Here is an 8,569-nt window from a genome sequence, read left to right as displayed (position 1 = left end):
TCTTCGGCTAGCTCTTATTTTCTTCATGTATTTTATACTCTTAACGTATGTTCTTTTTTACATATGTGTATATCATGTGAGTGCTTATGCATGTTCACATATGAATGGGCACAAGTGTGAGTGGGGGTACACGTACACATGTGCGTGCATTCAAGTAGAGACGGGAAGTTGATATCTTCCCCCATCCCTTTCCACCTTATATATTGGGCCAGGGTCTCTCCCCAGACCTGGAGCTCACCCCTTTGGCTTGTCTACCTAGCCAGCTTGCCCTGGGGATTTCCCATCTGGGATTGCTAGCAGGCCCTCACACCCACCCAGCTTTTATGTGGGTTCTGGGAATCCATCTCCCTCCTTCTACTCACTTTCAACCAGCATTCCTGGGCTGCATGCAGTAAAGAGACAACATTGATTTGGAGTTGGAGGTCTTAATTTCTGGGGTCCTGTTTGTCCCTTGTCAGGTCAGTGATCTTAGCAAGTTCTTTGTCATCCCTCATCCTCTTCCAGTCCCTCGCCTTATAGAGAGAATGGTAACAGAACCCACTGTGTCTGGCTTGTCTGGGAATCAAACGAGACAATGAAATGCTTCGAAACTTCTAATCTGAGAGCTGTAGGAGAAAGATTAGAATTCAGAGTCGAAAGACCCTGACTCCTGGCTTCTCTGGAAGTGTGGCAGAGATGGTGGCAAAGAAGCACTGTGCTGGAGCTGGGGGTTGGGAGGCTCACCCAGGCTGGAGAGCCTGGATCCCAGCCGTGATGGCCTTTGTCCTGAGTGCATTGTTTCTTTGGTACAATCATAAGTTATTACAAGCCATGGCCCTTCTTAGGGAACCAAATGAAAAAAATCATCAGGCCAGATTTCAGAGACTTACACAGAGGAGAACTTGACGGAGAGGAAGAGTGTGTTCAGAGGCAGATTTCCCACTCTCTCACGGCACAGCCCGTCTTTACTATATTGTCTATACTATGGGCTGCTTGGGGTTGTTCAGTTTATTTATAGATTGGCTGGAGTCAAGGTCTCACATTTCTCAGGCTGGTCATGAACTTACTGTGTAGCCGAGAATGCTTTTGAACTTCGGAACCTTCTGCTCCACTCCTTGAGCACTGGGATTACAGGTATGCACCCCCATGCCTGGTTATACATTGCTGGGGTGGAACCCAGATTTTCCTGCATGCTGGACAAGCACTCTACCAACTGAGCTTACATCCCCAGTCAGTCCTGTGAAATGTTTCAGATGCTGGGATATGAAACAGAGAGGACTCCTGGTAACTCTCTCAGGTGAGGAGGGAGGGGGGCATGGTGAGCTGGTTAGAAAGTGCTGAGTGAGGAGTATAATAAGATCTAGTCTTGGGTGGACTGACGGAAATGGTATCAAGCTGGGGTAAGGGTGGGGCTCCTGCCATAAAAGTCTTAGTTCTAGTAATGGAAGTTTGTTTCTGGTGAGGGAGACGGGGAAATAAGACATCATCAACGACAAGACAAAGCCAGACACATCGGTTTATGGCTGCAATTCCACCATTCCGGAAGCTGAAGCAGCTGGTCCACATGACTTGGAGTCCAGACTGGGCTACAGAAGAATGGCAAGACCATGGTAGGTGTATAGAGGAGATGTGTCCATGGTTCTGTGGAGACACACACTTAGGGACACATCCACACAAATTCAGAGAGTCCTGAGCAGGGAGGTATACTGCACTCAGTGTCGGAATTTATGATTTATCAGATGTTAATTTCTTCCTAATTTAGTTCATTAGTTTTGTACTCTGGTAATTTTCAACAAAAATAATGTTGTAATCCTGAAGGGACGACAGTGGGAAAAATGCCAAGTAAGGCTGGATTGTCCTCTGTAGCCTCAAATTTAAGGGCAACAATTGTAGCTAATACACAGCACTGCCTTTTAATAAGAATCAATTGTCTGGCCGGGCGGTGGTGGCGCACGCCTTTAATCCCAGCACTCGGGAGGCAGAGGCAGGCAGATCTCTGTGAGTTTGAGGCCAGCCTGGGCTACCAAGTGAGTACCAGGAAAAGGCGCAAAGCTACACAGAGAAACCCTGTCTCAAAAAACAAAACAAAACAAAACAAAAGAATCAATTGTCTGGTTTTTCCACTGACTTTCACTTTTTGCATCCTAAAGATATTTTTATAATTTACTTTGGTTTAAAATAACAGCCCTGCATCAAGAAGTCAGTAGATGATATCTTTAAGATGAATTAAATGCTACTCAAAGCATTTCAACCTTTCAAACAAATGTCTTTAAGTGAATGCTGGTAATTGGTATTTTGTTTTTCTTTTCTCATTAAAGGGTTTTTTCTTTTTCTTTTTGCAACACCCTTTCTTCTAACAGCAAGAGGAATACAAACCTCAGCAAGGTTACAGTCAATACCTGAAGAGAAAACTCTGCACTCATAACCACATGCTGATCGTTTAAAACATCCAATTTTTTTTTTCTTTTTTGGTTTTTCAAGACAGGGTTTCTCTCTGTAGCTTTGGAGCCTGTCCTAAAACTCACTCTGTAGCCCAGGCTGGCCTCAAACTCACAGAGATTCTCCTGCCTCTGCCTCACGAGTGCTGGGATTAAAGGCGTGAGCCACCACTGCCTGGCCCAAGATTTTTTTCTCCCCAATCTGTCTGTGGTCTCTCTCAACTCATGCTTTGCACTACCAACAAGTTCAAAGTTAAGACTGTACAACTTACACAAAGCCTAGTGATATAACAGTTCTGAATAGTTTATCTAATTAATCTTTATCAATAAAAGATCAGGAGTCAGATATCAGGATAAGAACCTGAAAGATCAGAGAAGGCACCAGTGACCTTCTACCTCTTCCGTTCCTTCCTCCAAAAGGGCTGAGATCCCCACTGAGCCCTGCCTTACTACTTCCTCAGTCCTCCAAAACCTGTATGGCTAATTTTGGTCAGCTAGTGGCTAACTCTGATTCAAAGCAAACTTTATTGTCAGAATGCAGTCAAAATATCACACATTTCCCCCTTTTTGTCTAAATAAAAAGCAAAGGTTTTAACTCTAACATAGTAAAACTATATTCAGTAACTATATACAAATTTATACAGGTAAGAATTGTATTAACAACATATATTCCATTTGCATTTGTCAAATTCAGAGAAAATATTCTATTATCTATCCTATCTTGGTGAGTCCAAAGTATTGTACATAATTCACTTTTTATCCTAAATTGTATTACCAACCAAAAACTATCTTTTTATGTCTTTCAACCTTATACGCTTTACGCCTCTTTTGTGAGTTTTTCTGAATTTGGTAACAAGGAAAACTATAACTATCATGTTTTCAACTTCATCAGAGACCTGAGAAGGATATAATATTACCTGAGCAAATAGGAAGTGCACAAAGCAAACAACTTCCAAAACTAAGAAATGACAGAAACAGCTAGCAGCCTGGACAGTCATCCAAGATTCCTCTGCAATGTTGGGACATCCATCTTTGGCCTATATGCCTAGAACATCTGACAGACGTTTCTATGAAACAGGAATTTTTGAAAGACTGTTCCACCTTGTCTTGGCAAAGTTCAGCAGTCACTTTCTTTTGTGTCCTGCTTGTCCAACCTGGACAGCACACTCTCATCAGTTGAGGCAAGGGCATTTTCTTGTCTAGTGTCTAACTTTTGCCACAAAGAAAGTAAACTCCATATGGAGTTTCTTTGATGCCCATCATCTTTTTAGTAGATTGGTGCTACAAGGAGCAGACATGTCTCATTGTCATAAAAAAACCCTTATATTATTAAAACATCTTAAATGCCATGTTCTATAGATCTTTGAAGTGTTTGAAGACCACCTGTCTATCTAAAATATATTTCTATTTGACATTGAAAACGTGCCTAACCTGACTACAAGTTTGACTGTGATAGATGACTAACTACTAACCTGCATTTCTTTATGATCCTAGTTTGTAATAACTTTCAAAGACTAGAAATTTACATTACATTGTTAAATGAGTTGCATAGGTACAATATCTTAAACAAGAGTTGAAACGTATGTGCAGTATGTTCTAACAAAAATAACCTTAAATTTGTATCAATATAAAAAAATCTAAAGAGTAGAAACATATATACAGTATAACAAAAATAACTTCAAATTTGTATTAATATATAAAAATCCATACCAATGTAAAATATTTAAGACCAGTAGTTGCTTTTTTGATTTAAAAGTAGATCCAATAATTTACCCTTTTATCCTATCATTTCTATACCCCCCTTTTTGCTTTTCAGAACAAGATCCATGAATCTAATCGCCTATGTTCAGCTTTTTCCCTGACCATTACCAATAACAACTTGTATCCAACCCCCCTTAACAATGACAAATGTCCATAACCCATTGAATGATCAAAAACTGCCCACCCCACCTCTTGAGAATGTAAGCTTCATGTTCTTTAGATTGTTTCCTGTTGTCTGGGGTGGGGGGTGGGGTGGGAGGCAACAGCATCTCTAGGGGACCCTGAGAAAATTGCAATAGTAGGCAAGTTCTGGGAGAGCTAGCTGTATCATTTGTTCCCAGTCTCTGTGTTTTGGGAAAGTGTAGGGCTTATCTGAAGTCCTGGTTGGTGTAGTGCATGAGGCTGGACTATCTGAGCTAGCCATCTTGAAACTGTCCTGAGTAGTTTGTAGTCCAAAGCTGACCTTTGGGTGATGTTTGTCAGCTTAGTGGTATTACAACAATCCAGGTAGAATCGTTGTTATGGGGCCCCATCATCATTTCGGAGACTTCAAAGGTCACTGTTAGAAATGGTCATGGTTCACTGCAGAAAAAAAAAAATTTTTTTAATGTCATTTGCAGCAGATCTCAGAAAGGTTAAAGGACCACAATTTGTTAAGTATATCCAGAGTACAGAAATTTAATTCCCAGTTACCTGATAGAGACTCAAACCCAAAATCATGCACAAGAAGCTAGCTTAAGCATTTTTCCTGAATTAGTATTCTATATAATCATTAGTATCACCACAGAAAGTATAAATATATATTTATATATTAGTCTTATAAATTTCAAGATAATATTTATACCTTAAGTAAAGTTTTCAAGAGTCAAAATAAAACCAAAGGATTATGAGATTAGTGACAGTAGAATAGTGCCTTAATTTTGTTTTGTTTTGTTTTTCTGTCCCATATCAGGTGGCTTTTCTGACACAAGACTGAGATTTTGGCTTTTCCTTTAACAAGCATGCTTGGATTTAGAGAAGGAGAGAGCGATGCTCCAATTTCAAAGCCAGCTTTAATTTGTAGTTGAACTGGGACTACAAAAGGACCATTTGATTTATATGTCTATAGAGAAGAGCAGAATCAAACATTTGGGAAGGATTATGAAATTTTAGCCTGTTGGAAATGTGATATAACAATAGGCCAATTTACTTTTCCTTAGGACATTTTTTTTCTGGATGTGTGTCTTAGGGGGCCACTCTGGGTCCAACAGTAAGTAGCTCTTGGTTTAATTGGAGCTGGCAGATTCTGTGTCTCAGGAAGCCACTGTTGGTCCAATCAGAGCTGGCAGATTCTGTGTCTCAGGAAGCCACTGTTGGTCCAATCAGAGCTGGCAGATTCTGTGTCTCAGGAAGCCACTGTTGGTCCAATCAGAGCTGGCAGACTTTGTGTCTCAGGAAGCCACTGAGGTTGCAAGGGGATGGGTGGGTTCCGGGTACAGTGTGGGTCTGGTAGGTTGCAGGGTCCAATGGGAGGTTTTGGTGGGGGAGCCTGCCCGAAGGAGTCTTTTCTCCTAGCTGGCAACTGGAGCAGCTGTGGGTGGGGGTTTGGAGTATAGATTTTTAAGGGATATCCCTATGAGTCTCTGGATTTCCTCACTGTTGGTTATTATGTCCCTATTTTTATTCTCAATTTTGTTAACTTGGATACTCTATCTGTGGTGGTTTAAATAGGTATAGCTCCCATACGCTCACATGTTTGAATGCTTACCTGTAGGGAGTAGCACAATACGTAGTGTGACCTTGCTTAAATAGGCATGAACCTTGTTGGAGGAAGTGTGTCACTGTGGGGGTGGGCTTTGGGGGCTCATATATGCTCAAGCCACGCCGAGTACACGGTTCTTTCTTCTGTTGCATATTGATCACGATGTAGAATTCTCAGCCACCTGTGCAGCACCATGTCTGCCTGCTCACCACCATGTCCTGCCCCGACAACGGACTAAACCTCTGAAACCGTAACCCAGCCTCTACTAAATGTTCTCCTGTACTAAAGTTGCAGTGGTCATGGTGTCTCTTCACAGCAATAGAAACCCTATGACTATCTCCACCTTTTAGTTAATTTGGATAAGAGTTTGTCAATCTTATTGATTTTCCTCAAAGAATGAACTCTTTGTTTCATTGATTCTTTGTATGTTTGTTTGTCTCTGTTTTATTGATTTCAGTCCCGAGTTTGGTTATTTCTTGCCATCTATTCCTTTTGGGTGTGATTTCTTCTTTTGGTTCTAGAGCTTTCAGGTGTGATATTAAGTTACTGAAGAGCCCAGGAATATGAAAAAATGTGCACTTATAGCTTTTATGCATATTTCTGAGTGTATTAGGACTGATAGCTGCTTTGAACCTTTACTCTGCATTCTCCCAGGAAAGGGAAAGGCAATTTAAACAAACCCATGACTATGTGTAATCAGAAGTCATAAATCCTGGATCCCCTTGTGATCTTAGAGGTGCCCTGAGGGTGCTAGCTCAAGTCCCTAAACTCTGAGATGCCAAGACGCTGTAAATCCTGATATGTACTCTCTGCCCTATGTGTAACCTTTGGCTATAAAAAGGAGCTTGTAGCCCTTTCTCGAGGCTAATTATGTAGCCCTAACTAGTTAGAGGGTTTTTCCCCCTGCAGTGTTTTTGAATAAAGTTGCTTCTGGTTAATAGACTTCAGTGGTCTGCTTCCCATTATTTGCACAATTCCAGCACAGTTACTAGTATGAGATCTAGTTTTAGGGTTTTTTGTTTGTTTGTTTGGCTGGTTGGTTTTTTTTGTTTGTTTGTTTGGTTTTTGAGACAGGGTTTCTCTGTATAGTCCTGGCTGTCCTGGATCTTGCTCTGTAGACCAGGCTGGCCTTGAACTCCAAGATCTGCTTGCCTCTCCCTCCCACCAGAGGAGAGAGATGGCTCAGCAGTTAAGAGCACTAACTGATGTTCCAGAAGACCCGGTTCAATTCCTAGCACCCACATGAATGCACCTGGCCGATCGGGCCCAAAAAGCTGCCATATGATCTTTCGCCCTGCTTCTGCCTGCAAGGTGAATTTTCTCCTGGTCAGATCAGAGGACTACTTCCGCTGTCCACTCTGTTCTGTATTCATGAGTGTATTTCCTCAGTTTGTATCTTAATAAATCCCCATTATCCATTAAATAGACTCACGTGGATTGATCTTAATAAGTGGTGTCCAATGAGTGCTAAGATTAAAGGTGTATACCACCTCTGCCCAGCCATTTTTGTTTTGTTTTTTATGTAGGCACTTAATAGTATGAATTTGCCTCTTAGAACTGCTGCCATTGAGAAGTCAGCTGTTACTCTAATAGGTCTACATTTATGTGTTATTTGGTCTTTTTCTCTCACATCTTTTATTATTCTTTCTTTGTTATGTACATTTAGTGTTTTGATTATTATGTGCTAAGAAGAATTTCTTTTCTGGTCCAGTCTATTTGGTGTTCTGTATGTTTCTTGTACCTTGATAGGCTTCTCCTTTAGGTTAGAGAAAATTTCTTCTCTGATTTTGTTGAAAATATTTTCTGTGCCTTTGACCTGGGTTTCTTCTCCTTCTTCTTCTATTCCTATTATTCTTAGATTTTTGTCTTAGATTTTCATAGTGTCCCAAATTTCCTGGGTGTGCCAGGATTTATTTATTTGTTTGTTTTTTTAGATTTAACGTTTTCTGTGACTGAGGTATCCATTTCTTCTATTGTGTCTTCACTGAGATTCTCTCTTCTGTCTCTTGTATTCTGTTGGTGAGGCTTGCCTCTGAGGTTCCTGTTTTGAGTTCCTAAATGGTTCATTTCCAGAGCTCCCTCAGTTTGAGTGTCTTTATTGATTCTATTTCCACTCTATTTCAGATGTTGGACTGTTATATTCATTTCTTTCCACTGTGTTTTTCATAGATTTATTTAGGGGATTTATTCATTTTCTCTTTAAGGATTCTATCATCATAGGTCCTTGTCTTGTGCTTCAGCTAGGCTGCGTTTCTCAGGACTACTGTAGCAGGGTTGCTGGCTATAGGAGAGACATGCTGTCCTGGCTGTAACTGATTGTGGTTTGTTGCTGGCATCTAGGCATCTGGGTTGGGGATGAGTAGTAAGAGACTCAACAGAGCCATTGTATCCAGCACGATGTCAGCTAGACTTTGACATAACCTTTTGTAAATAGTCAGTGACTGTTATCTAAGGTTTATGGAGTTACTTTTCCTGGATTCCCAGAGCCTTTGCATAACTTAGAGACACACCTTGCAGCCTGGAAGTCTCTTATGGCTGAGACTTGCTTAGGTAATAGTTCCTTCAGACAACTCCTAGATCATAACAGAGGTTTTTGGTATTTGGAGATTGACTTGCTAAAAGTACCTTTTGTGTAACAATAAAGAGGCTT

The sequence above is a fragment of the Peromyscus leucopus genome, chromosome 1 (assembly GCF_004664715.2).
Source record: "Peromyscus leucopus breed LL Stock chromosome 1, UCI_PerLeu_2.1, whole genome shotgun sequence".
NCBI lineage: Eukaryota > Metazoa > Chordata > Mammalia > Rodentia > Cricetidae > Peromyscus > Peromyscus leucopus.
The sequence above is the reverse complement of the archived record's forward strand: the minus strand, read 5'-3'. Positions refer to the sequence as shown.